Source organism: Macaca fascicularis, chromosome 12 (genome assembly GCF_037993035.2).
Source record: "Macaca fascicularis isolate 582-1 chromosome 12, T2T-MFA8v1.1".
NCBI lineage: Eukaryota > Metazoa > Chordata > Mammalia > Primates > Cercopithecidae > Macaca > Macaca fascicularis.
Genome location: NC_088386.1, coordinates 50568339 through 50582021, shown reverse-complemented (window position 1 = coordinate 50582021; position 13683 = coordinate 50568339). Strand labels below are relative to the sequence as shown.

Here is a 13683-nt window from a genome sequence, read left to right as displayed (position 1 = left end):
ATTCTAACAGATTTTTGTGGAGTCTTTAGGTTTTTCCAAATATAAGATTGTACCATCTATAAAAAAGCATAATTTGACTTCTTCCTTTAATTTTGGATGCCCTTTATTTTTTCTGATTTTGTAATTTTGTCTGATTGCTCTAGCTAGGACTTCCAGTACTACACTGAATATCAGTGGTGAAAGTGGGCATCATTGTGTTTCACATCTTAGAGGAAAGGCTTTCAGATTTTCTCCATTTAGTATGATACTAACTGTGAGTCTAACATTTAGGTCTTTTATTATTTTGAGGTTTGTTCCTTCTATACCTAGTTTTTTTAGAAGATTTTTATCATGAAGCGAATTTTATCAAATGCATTTTCAGCATTAGTTGAACTTATTATATGAATTTTTTCCTTCATTCTGTTGATATGATGTATCACATCCATTGATTTGCATATGTTGACACATCCTTGTATCCCTGAGATAAATCTCAATTGGCCTTGATGAATTAGCTTTCTAATTTATTGTTCTATTTAGTTTGCTGGTATCTTATTGAGGATTTTTGCATCAATATTCAGTTGATACATTGACCTGTAATTTTTTTTTTTTTATGTGTCTTTGTCTTGTTTTGATGTCAGGTTAATACTGGTCTTGTAGAATTAATTTAAAAGTCTTTTCTCCTCCTCTATTTTTCAAAGTAGTATGAGTAGAATTGATATTAGTTCTTTCTCTTTTTCTCTTGTTGTTATTTTAAAAGGCACTTTTTTGTTTTCTTTTTTTTTTTTTTTTTTTTTTTACTTTTAAATTCAGGGGTACATGTGCAGGTTTGTTACATAAGTAAATTAGGTGTCAGGCAGCGGTTGGAGTACAGATTATTTCACCATGTAGGTAATAAGCATAGTATCTGATAGGCAATTTTTTGATCCTCACCCTTCTCCCTCCCTCCACCCTAAAGTAGGTCCCAGTATCTGTTGTTCCCTTCTCTGTGTCCATAGGTACTCAATTTTTAGCTCCCACTTATATGTAGGAATACGTGTTATTTGGTTTTCTGTTCCTGTGTTAGTTCATTTAGGATAATGTCCTCTAGCTCCATCCATGTTGCTTCAAAGAACATGACCTTATTTTTATGGCTGCATAGTATTCCATGGGTTATATGTTACACACTTTCTATATCCAGTCTACCATGGATGGGCATAGAAGTTACCCAGACCCTATGTACGTACAGAGGTGCTGCCTGGGAGCCAGGGATCAGAGTAAAACTTAGAGATTTATTGATGTTCTATTCCACCATGGCTAAGGTGACACTCAAACGACAATACAAAATCCTTCTCACTCTTTCCTTCTCTTTTCCCAAGCAGAGCGGCCTCTCCTTGTAGCCACCACCACCACCAACCAACAGGGGTTCTGGCAGGCCATTGCCAATGTTCACTTAAAGCCCAAAGGCTCTTCAATTTTTCTCATACAGAAGGAGTCTCTTCCTATAGCCACCATAGCTGGGAATGTGCTGAGTCACACCTGAAGCCAGTATGTCTCAGAGCCCAAGGCCCCCAGCACACTACCTGGGTATTGCCACTGGTCATTTGGTGCCCACGGACTCTTTAGTCAGCAGTTAATGAATCCTGCCAGGACCGGGCACTTCCCTTCAAGGAAGCAGATTCCCTTTTGGCCCAACTGTGTCTAGAAATGTGGTCTGTGAGGTAGGACCTGAAATGGACCTCATGACTTTGCCCAGTGCCCTATCCTCCTGTGGCTAAGATGGTATCCAAGATGCAGGACAAAGTCCTCTTTACTCTTCACTCTCCTCTCCCTAAGCAGAAAGATGGAGTCCCTTTTGTTGTTGTGAGCTGTGCTGCCTGGGATTGTATTAGGGGTGGTCTAAGCACTCCCTTAGCTGCCTCAGCTTATATCTCCCAAGGTCACATGCTGCCCAGTCCTCTGGCTCTGAGCCAAGCCCAGCATGAGCAATTGCCTAGGAATTTCAGTCCTCATGTCTTAGACTGCCTTTCAAGTTTACCTGGGGCCCCAGAGCACTTTGGCCTATGGTGATTAAATCTTGCTGAGTAACTGAAGTTCTGACCACTGGGATGGGATATTACCCTCTGACTAGGTCTGGTCCAAGTGCTCCCTCCATGCATGCATCCTGCTGACCCTAGTACAACTCTGCTGTCCACTGGGACAGGGTGAATTCAATGTGACTTCCCACAGTTGCTATGCACTTTGTCCTGCAAGGGCATAGGCTGTCTCTCAGTGCCTCACAGCCACTGCCCAAGGACAATGAAGGGATGGAATTGGTAATTTTATACTGTCTATTCTGTCCTCCTTAATGCTTCTTTCAGTGATATGAAGTTAAAACCAGATACTGTGATTTTGGTTTTTGTGATGGTGCTTATCTGTGTGCAGATAGTTGTTAAAATTTGGTGCCCCTGCAGGGCAGATGAATAGTGTAGGCTTCTATTTCACAACCTTGCTCTATTCTCTAGACGATATTTAGATGAGACTTTGAACTTTAGAATTTAGAGATGATGCTAAAAATGAGTTAAGATTGTGGCGGCTGTTGAGTTGTGATGAATGTATGTTGTGTGCACAAATGACATTACTTTTGGGTAACTGGAAAGCAGAATGATATGGACTGAATTGGGTCCCCCTCCCTCAAAATAGTATGTTAAAGCCTTAAACTTCAAAGTAACTACTTTGAGATAAGTTTTTTAAGGAGGTAATTAAGGGAAAATGAAGTTATAACAGTGTGATCCTAAAGCAATATTGATATTCTTATAAGAAGAAGATACACAGAAGTCCTGTTTATCTCCACAAGTACACAGAGGAAAGGTCATGTAAGGACACAGTGAGGCATCTGTACATAAGTCAAGAAGAGAGGTCTCACCATAAACCAACACTGATGACACCTTGATTTGGGATGTATAGCCTCCACAACTGTAAGAAAATTTATTTCTGGCCAGGCACGGTGGCTCACACCTATAATCCCAGCACTTTGGGAGGCTGAGGTGGGTGGATCATGAGGTCAGGAGATCGAGACCATCCTGGCTAACATGGTGAACCCCATCTCTACTAAAAATACAAAAAAAAAAAAAAAAAACACATTAGCTGGGTATGGTGGCGGGTGTCTGTAGTCCCAGCTACTCGGGAGGCTGAGGCAGGAGAATGGTGTGAACCCCAGAGGCAGAGGTTTCAGTGAGCCAAGATCGCGCCACTGCACTCCAGCCTAGGCGACTGAGCAAGACTCTGTCTCTAAAAGAAAAAAAAAAAAGAAAATTTATTTCTGTTCTTTAAGCCACTTAGACTACTGTATTTTATCATGGAAGTCCTAGTAAACTAATACAATCAATAAGCAGGTTGATAAAGTTGTTAAAAGTATAGTATGAGTTTCTTTCCTTTTGATATAAAATGTTTCTACTTTCTATTCAATGCCCCTCAATATCTTCTTACTCCCAGTGCAGCTATGTCAAACATTCTTTGAGCTATATAATTCTCTGCACATTCTCACTCCTTTTGTCAATAATTCCTAAAGTCTGAAACACAAAATTTATAGTTTGTGCAAGTACAAGTGAATTAAAACAGGCAATTTATTGCAGTGATTTTTAATCAACTTTTAAAAAGCATAAACTGCATACAATAAAACAAGCCCATTTAAAGTGTACGTTTCAATGATTTTCACAAATGTGTAATACTCATGAGATCATCATCACAATCAAGATATATTAATATAGAACAGATCCACTGCCTTTCTGGGTTTACTCATATGCCTTTGAATTTTAACAACAAACACCAGTACAGGCAAACAATAAGCTTCTTTCAGTCACTGTAGTGTAGATTGCCTTTTTCTAGAATTGTATACATTAATGTAAACAACATCCCTTGGTCTTATTTTTCTGGTATTTACTCAGAATAATTTCCTTTAATAACTATCCACTGATTGCTATTTTGCATTTTTGCAAAGTTTTTATTGTATGAATATTCTGTAATTTGCTTATCTATTTATCTACTATGTGCATTGGTTTTGTCTAAAGTTTGGAGTTGCTATAATAAATACAGCTGCTATGAAATTCATGTGCAAGTCGAAATGAGGACTGCATTTCTCTCCTGAACAAGAATAAAACAAACAAACTAAAAAAAGAAACAACACAAATATATTGGGGAGAGGTACTATATCTCTTGGAGCTCACAAAATACTGGGAGAAATTAAAGTTCTGTAGAACCAGAGTAGAGAAACTTAACTAAAAAGGCCAAATATGAAGAATAGAGTTATGGAGGCTTTTAGTATTGTCAATCTCCACAGGCCATGTCATCGTTTAAAAACAGGCCTCTAAAGGCTCAAATTCATTCATGAGTAACATAGGTGCCCTGCCAAAACAAACTTCCTTCTGTCGCTCAGGCTGGAGTGCAGTGGTGCCATCTCTTCTCACTGCAAGCTCCGCCTCCCAGGTTCACACCATTCCTTGACTTAGCCTCCCAAGTAGCTGGGACTACAGGCGCCCGCCACCATGACTGGCTAATATTTTTGTATTTTTAGTAGAGAAGGAGTTTCACCGTGTTAGCCAGGATGGTCTCGATCTCCTGACCTCGTGATCCACCCGTCTTGGCCTCCCTAAGTGCTGGGATTATAGGCATGAGCCACTGCGCCCAGCCAGCAAAATTTAACACTCTTTAAATAATACAACAAAATTCTGAGATTTACACCCACAGTGTAAATCTTCATGTTCTGGATGTATTGAAATTCTCTATATTCTGTATGTATTGAATAATTACTAGCCACATGAAAAAATCAGGAAAGTGTGACTCAGAACTCATAATCAGTCAAATAAACAAATACCCTATAATGATGGAGATTATTAAATTATAAGGCAAAGGTGTGGCAATAGCTATTATAGATAGGTCAAATAATTAATAAGAACATGAATATACAGATAAGTGAAAGAAACTATTAAAAAATGAATAGAATTTCAGGATTTGAGAATACATACCTGAAATGAAGTTTCACTGAATATATTTAAAGATTACATACAGAAGAATAGGTCAGTAAACTTAAAGACAGGAAAATAGAATTTATCAAAATTGACATACAGTGAAAACAAGAGAAAAACAAACAACAGCAACAACGACAAAAACAGAGTTGTAATGACCTAGCTGTTGATACCAAGGAGTCTGACATGTATGTAATTGTACTCTCAGAAAGGGAAGAAGCAACAGAAGTACAAGAAATAATGACCCCACATTTCCAAAATTTGAACAGAAGTTTAAGCTCAGACTCTATGTGATCAATCAGCACAAAGAAATCTATATCAACATAACAAAATCAAATTTACGAAAACAATGATAAAGAGAAAACCTTCGAAACAGCCAGAGGAAAAATATGTACAGAAAACAATGATAAAAATGCCCATGAGATTCTCATCAGAAACAACAGAAGCCAACATAACGTGGAACAACATCTTGAAAATGGTGAAAACAACTTTTAATCCAGAATCTATATTCAGCAAAAATATATTTCAAAAATAAATGCAAAATTACAACAAAGAAGCAATTAACTGATGTTTCTGGGCGTGATGAGTGTTTATGTCAGAATAGTTTAATGAAGATAAACACATTGGACCATACTCTAGGGGGCTTATTAATCATAGTAAAGTAGGCTTGTTTAGTGAAATAAAACTGCAAGTCCAAGGATGTGACTTCTTGCTCATTACATTCACTAGCAACCTTGGCTAAATTACTATATATCTAAGCTAAATATTCATGTTCAGTAAGTTAAGCCTAAACAAACTTTTCCAAAACAATATCTTAAGAAAGACTAGTTCCATGATATGATTAATATAAACAGGATTTCATAATGAAATAATGGTTACAATGCTGATTATAAATATTAATGCATCAAGGCCTCTGAGAACTCCTAAAATAAAGATATTTGTTAGCACAATTTAACACAAAAATATTGGGGTAGTAATATATTATTTCCAGGTAAACATTTAGTATCAGTTTTTATTTCTTTAAGGAAATATTTATACTTACATTTCAAGTTTCAAATTTAATACTTGAAGAAGCTCAATATACTATTATATCCCAAATGGCATAATGGCTTCCAAATTTATAATAATTATTATTCTATGGGCCTCAACCAATTTATTTGTTGTCTTTATATATATGAACTATATCAAATAATACACAGGAATGCATACTTTTTAAATCAAATACAGATGTTGTGTCTATGAAAAATTAGATATATGGGGAGCACTATAAGGTAATATATTAGTTTAATAGTATCTGTTTTTTATTGTTACTGTAGGAAATTACCCAAAACTTAGTGGTTTAAAACAATACAGCTTTATTATCTTTATAGATGTCTGAACTAGTTCTCACTGGGCTAAAATCCTAATGTTGGGAGAGCTGCATTCCTTTCTGTGAGTTCTAGGGAAGAATTCATTTTCTTGTTTTTTTTCTACCTTCTCAGCATCTTCAAAGCCAGCTGTGTAAAATCATAAATTTTTTCTCTCTATGATACTCCTGCACTTCTCTTTTTCTTTTTGAAGGAACCTTTTGAACAGTAGACACTGGAGCCTATTTGAGGGTGGAGGGTAGGAAGAAGGTGAGGATTAAAAACTACCTATCAGATATTATGCTGATTACCTGGGTGACAAAATTATCTGCACACCAAATCCTCACAACATGCAATTTACCCATGTAACAAATCTGCAAATGTACCTAAACCTAAAATAAACATTCAAAAGAAAAAAATAAAGACCTTTTTGATTATATTGGTCATCTGCATAATCCAAGATAATCTCTTTATCTCAAAATCCTTAATTTATTTACATCAGCGAATTGTCCTTTGCCAGGCAAGGTAACATATTCAGTTCCCTAAGCATTAGGACTGAATATCTTTGGTGGGGTGATTTTCTGACTATCACATTAACTAATAGTAATTTAGTATTTACTAATGCCAGGCACTGTTCAGGCATCTTCTCTCCTGCAAAGTGATCATCAGTGACATGTCTGTGAACAAGAAACACACTTCTGCCTTTGTAGAGCTTACATTCGAGCAAAAGGAGACAGATGATGAACAGGAATTGTAATACATGTTTTATATTGTTTTAAAAAGAGATAAGTGCTACTGAGAAAAAGAACAGAGTAAGGTGAAACATGATTGAGGTGGACAGAACTGGTGATTTATATGTGGTGGTCAAGATAAAGCATGCTGAGAAGGTAACATGTGGCCAATTTTATGCAGACATCTGGAAAATAAAAACCATCTCGGGTATAGAGAATATCTGGTGTGATTGCCCTGAGACAGAGTAGTGGCTGGTCTGCTGTGGTGAGAAAGAACAAAGGGAGTGCTGTGGTCAAACTGCAGTGAGAGAAGCACGGCTGAGGACAGCAGGAGAGCAATAGCAGATGAGGTCAGAGAAGTAAAAGAAAGGGGAAAAACAAAAATATAGGACCTTGTCAGCATTCACAAGGACTTTGACTTGCCTGTGCATGAAACAGAAAGCTTCACAGGATTTTCAGAAATAAGCAAAATGATTTGATTCATTGAAGGATCACCTTCACACATGTTGGGAATGACTGGAGAAGGGGCAAGATTGAATAAGAGATCTGGTTAAGTGACTAGGGCAGTTATCTCGGCAAACTTTTAGTGGTGGTTTAGGGCAAAAGGTACCAGTATACATGATGGCAAGTGACTAAAATTGAGATATTTTGAAGGCAAACCAATATAATATTTTGAAAGAATGTATGTAGCATGTGAGAACAACAAAGACAACAAAATAGAAATAGGGTGACTCCAAGGATCTGGCCTGAGCAAGTACAATTCCAATCACAGAATTCAGAAGGCTAATTGAAGACCAGGTTTGTGGGGAAAGCGGAAGAGTTGAGTTTAAGCATATTTACTGGAGACATCTTTCTACTACTTGGTGGAGTAGAAAGGACAAATTCTGGATGGAATCAGTTATGAGTGAATGGCAGGAAATAAATTGGAGACAGTAACCATAGACGACTCCCTAGGAGTTTTGCTGCAGGGGGACAAAGGGGAACAAAGAGATTGCTGAGAAAGTGGACCAATAGAATATTCACTTTTTTTGGCTAGAAAAAATAACAATTCTTTTTGTAATTAATTGGAAACAGTCTTACTAAGACATGCTGTTAATGATGAAGGACAGACAAGGCAGAATTGCTAGAGTGATGTCCTGAAGTAGGCAAGAGGGGTTGAAATCTGGTACACATATAGAAGTGTTGACTTGAGATAGGAGTATGGATGAATCACTTATAATAATATTCAGAAAGAGAGAATTTGTGGACTGTTATCTTGTTAGCTGGGCAGATGTGTTTGAATGATTTGTTTTGTCAGTGACATAAAAGCATTGAGTACAGTTTGTCCATTACACATTCAGATGTCTGGCATCATATAGCTCTAACCAGAGTATGCGTATTAAGAACATGAAATGATGCTAATAAAATGACTGTGTCCAGCCATGTGACGTGTAAACCATGTTAATAATTTTGAAGCTCATGTTCCTTGATATAATAAAAAAATCAAACCCCCCCAGTTAATATTTGTCAAAGTAATACTAACTTAGTAATGCTAATTTAAAAGATCTGTGTTTTTAGCCTCACTCAAATAAAATTGTTTCTGTTGTCTAACAGAGATGTCTCCCATTATTTTGTTACATGCTGTTAAGAATATTTATATGCTCTGGAGGTTAAGAATTTATCAGGACTGTTTACCATAAATAATAGAAGCAAAAAAAGAAATTCTGGAGAAATTGGTTAACAGAAAAAAATTAATAAATATATATTTAAAAATACATTTATCATATATATTTACTATTTATTAATATGCATTACTAAATATATATTTACTATATTATTATATATAATGATAAATACATATTTACTATTTACTATAAATAGTAAATATATATAAATGTATATTTACTAATAGTATACATAATCCTTTAAGTCACCCTATTTCTATTTTGTTGTCTTTGTTGTTCTCACATGCCACATACATTCTTTCAAAAAATTTTATTGGTTTGCCTTCAAAACATCTCAGTTTTAGTCATTTTTCATCATGTATATTGTTACCTCTTGCTCCAAACCACCACTAAAAGTTTGACTAGATAACTGCCATAGTCGCTCAACTAGATCTCTTACCCAATCTTGCCCACTTGACAGTCATTCTCAACTAATAGTAAATACTATTAGTAAATATATACTTACTTATATTTACTGTTTATAGTAAATAGTAAATACTATTAGTATAGTAAATAGTAAATATTTATTATTAAATATAATAATAACTAATAGTAATAAGTAGTAATAATAATAGTAATAATTAGTAATAATAGCAAATATATATTTACTATTTGGATATTAGAAATATCAACACTTTGAAGATAAATTTCAGCAGTTATAGTCTTTAGTAGAGCATTAATTACCTTTAAACATTTTACTTTTCTTAATATCAATTAATTAATTTGGTTGTAGATTCTCACAATATTTTTCAAAAAGGCATTCCCCAAATACCCAATGGCTATTAAAATATTAAGTATTTCAACATGATATTAATTATTTATGTCATACTTTTCATACTAAAGCATTGTTGTTTAAAACATTCTAATGATAGATAACTCCTGTGATGAACTTAAATATTTATCTTTCTTTTTCAAAAAAGTGATACATAATCAATAACTGACATTAGTGATAAAAGGATCATTGAAAGAAATGAAAATAATCTAGAATTTAACTAATTTAACTAACTAGTATAATCCATTAGAAGTCCTCTGTCAATTCCAAAAGTCGAGGTACATGAAGAAAATGGTTGGGTATGTCTGGCAGACAGCAATAAATATCTAATTGAAGAAAGTGAAGGGCTGAGGAAAGAGTAGGATGATAGAGGTGGAAAATTCTTCCTTTGACAAAAGATATATCCACTTTTTACTTTTCTAAAATATAAATGAAATTGAAAAACAAAAGGAAAAATTATTTCAGAGCATGTGTTCTTGAAAGATTAATGCAAATCTAGGCAAACTTCTAGGCCAATTTTGGAGTATATTAAAAAATGATCATGAAAATAAGCGTGTCATGTAATCTGGATTTCCTAGACTTGGAGGTTTTAAGTGAAATAATTTTTATGCTAAGAAGAAAATATAGTATTATTATGATTAAATATAGTACCACAAATATTTACCTAACATTTGGCATTTGAAATTATGTGTGTACTTTTATATTTGTATGTCTATGTGTGTGTGTGAGTGTGTGTGAGAGACAGAGAGAGAATGACCCAAAATATTCCAAACTGAAGATTTTCTGACACGTTTTACCCTTCAAGTAAATTAATTCTAATTCTATAGAGGAATGTTGAACCTGTTGCCTTGCTGATGTTTCTCAAGTTTGAGAAATTGCATCCTGTCCATGTTGGCTAAAGAGAAACACATTCGAGTAAAGTAGCATACATGGAAACAGTGCATACAGTTAGAAAGTAATCAGAATCTTACTACCTGTTTAACTATTTCAATGTTTATTTAAAATTTGAGTTGGTGCTCACACCACTAGACGCAATGTGCTTTCTACTTGTTGATATGGATGATAGCGTTGAAGTTACTTTTGAAGTTTCAGATTACTTTTGAAAAGCAACTTCATTTTTCCTTATTTGTTAATCTATTTCTTACACAATTTCTCTCAAATAATCTGTTTATTATATATAATATTTTGTTTATAATATAAAATGTAATTTTAAAGCGCGTAGTTCAATGTTCTCAGGCATTTCTCTTTTAAGATGGTGTAAGTATACCACTGATTTCTGCTGCTTCTTTGCCTAAGTTTCCCGTGATGAAATCTGTGTTACCCTTAGCATTTACATTATGGGTACTTAGGTCAGGCTGATAAATAAAAGTTTATTAAAAAATAAAGTAAAAGACAGAAAGAATTGAATTCTTTGCTCACAAACATGTAAAAAAATTATGATTCAAACTTATATTGGAGATTTTTCTAAAAGCAAGTTTGTATAAACTATGAGTGATTATATTTCAGAGGCAAGTTTTCTGCTCATTGTAGCATCATTTTCTTGAGTAAAGATAAATGAGATCTTGGGAGAAGGTGGTTGGAACAGGAGTATGGTAGAGTGGTTTTAATAGATTCTCATCTTTCCTCATGGAAGCTGTCTGCTTGATAATTAAAGCTTAGTGCATTGCCTTAATCTCATCACAAAAAGATTGTATGTAAATTATATTGTAATGAATTGATATTAGGCAACATAGGCTGCATAATTAAGTGTAAGGCTTTAATTAAAACAACATTTCCAAACTATGTGTGCAGGTACATCATTTATGGATTTTATAAAAAATGCACGCCCTTTCCTTGCTGACTCAGAATCCTTGCTAATGGGACTAATTGTCAAAAAAAATTAACCTGTTTCTAGTATGAGTCAAAAACAAAGTAACATATCAAATTTTAAAAACAACTAGCTAAAATATTTTTGCTTATTAATAAGATTTAAAAGTGTAATAAATTGCTATAGAACAAAATTTAACTTTTTTAATGGCTACACTGTCACTGAGTAGTATTAAACATTGAAATTATGGGTTTACTGATAGATGTGTTATAAAAGGTCAATAAAATGAATGTTTCTGCGTGTGGAATGGAATGGATGATTAGTTTCTTGAATAATAATTTGGCCATAATTGAAGTCTTTTAATATTACCCAAATAAATGAACAATCTCCATCATATTATAATATTGTTTTTTCTGTGCTATATATCTACTGAGTTTATGATGTAACAGCAAGAGAAAATGTGTCAGGAAATAAGGTGATTTTATTTTTAATTTATACACAGCAACTTAAACTTTTTAGTACACAGTTCAATATGTACAGTTCTGTAAATATTGAAAAATACATAGTGTCATGTGACTACCATTACAATCAGGACACAGAAAAATACCCTCACCACAATTAAATGTCTTATCCTGTCCGTTTGTAGTCACATCCCCCGCTTTCCCTTATTCCTGGGAAATAATGATCTATTCTTAGTCCCTATACATTTGCATTTTTCCAGAAGTCATGTATATGAAATCCTACAAGATGTAACTTTTTTTTTCTGGCTTTTTTCACTTAGCATACACCTTTCTAGATGCAGTCATATTTTTGACATTCATCCATTGTTCATCTGATTTTAATTCTGACAGGTATTATATTGTCTAGGTGTGTGAGAATGTTTATGCACTCACCCATTAAAAGTTATTGAGATGTTTTCAAATTTCAGTTATTAATGAGTAGTGTTTACACGCACATTTGTAACTTTTTGAGAGAATTTTTTTTCTCTGATGAAATACTTAGAGCAGGACTGTTAATTCCTATGGTAAGTGTATGTTTAACTTTAATTAAAACTTAACACACATAGAGTGGAAGAAAGAGAAATTAGACCCTGATGACATAACTTGAGCCCTGAATTTTCTAGAGATTGAAGAATAGTTTACTCTTGGGTTTTTCAGATGGATTTTCTGCACTTGCAGGCCAAAATTTCCAAATATGTTACCAAATTCTTCTCAGTGCACAGTTCCTATGGTGCCCAATTCAGTGTTTTTCAAACTTGCATGATTATTAAAATCAGCTAGCGTTTATTAAAAATGCAGATGTCCAGATGACTATCCTGAAAATTATATTTTATTAAGATTTCTGTTTTTAAAAAATTGTCCTGATGTGAATATTATGATCTAGAAGTTCATATCATCTAGAAGTTCTGTTAGTTCAAGCTAACACAATAATAGTACAATATTTACAATATTAAAAACTATTAATATGCTACCATATTCCACTTACTGAATATTATATGATTCGCAAAATTGCTTAGCAAACCAGTATACAGCTACAGAATCATGGAGTGCTACAGATAGAAAAACAGTAGATACAACCTGCTCCAACAGCCCATTCTTTACAGTGAGAAATTTGTAGCTGAGAAAAGTCATACACATAAATCCCACAGGGAGTTAGCAGAACAAATACTACAACATGAGCCTCCTGCTAGTTTCAATTTATCTTGCTACCAAGCTCACATGTCTAAATTAGAAAATTATGAGAAAAAATACATAAGTAACAAGATACTGAAAAATCCACCTTTATAAGCCCAAAAGGGCTTATAGCATGTTGTCAATTCTTAGCATACTGTTTATGAATGGGCACTCATTGTTTGATCATTATAACAAAAATGAATACTTTACTTTTTAAACAGACTCTAAAAGCTTATCCTAACTCATGCTGTGATTTTATAATCATAATATTTAATACTTACATACCAAGTATCTTATTTGTAATAGAAAATTGAGAGATGTTATTGATGAAAGGATTTTGAGAGTAGATAAATCATTCATTTTTTTGTGTGAAACATTAACCCAATAAATTGCTTGAAAAATCAAGTGATCCCAAAGCAACAGTCCCAAACAATAAACTCAAAGGGTTTTACATACCAACTAAGAATTTTTCAAATTTATTTCCCAGTGTTCTGAAAAATTTATATGAAGTAGATTAGCTCCAGAGGTTGCTGATTTAAGGGGTTAATTAACATCACTTGATAGATATAAGGTCCAAAACTTCTTCACATTATAAAATGAAGCATTATGAACTGAACATCCTCATTATTCTTTCTTCCCCTTGAGTAGTCAAAATCAAACTGATTGCCTTCTATAGCTCAAATTGTTAAAAAA

At 34.0% G+C, this 13683-nt stretch overlaps 1 long non-coding RNA gene across 3 annotated transcripts in view; it reads left to right on the top strand.

The window, feature by feature from the left end:
- LOC135966535 (uncharacterized) overlaps window positions 1-13683 on the top strand; it is a 211077-nt gene that overhangs the window by 79816 nt on the left and 117578 nt on the right. The gene's annotated exons all lie outside the window — the stretch shown is intronic.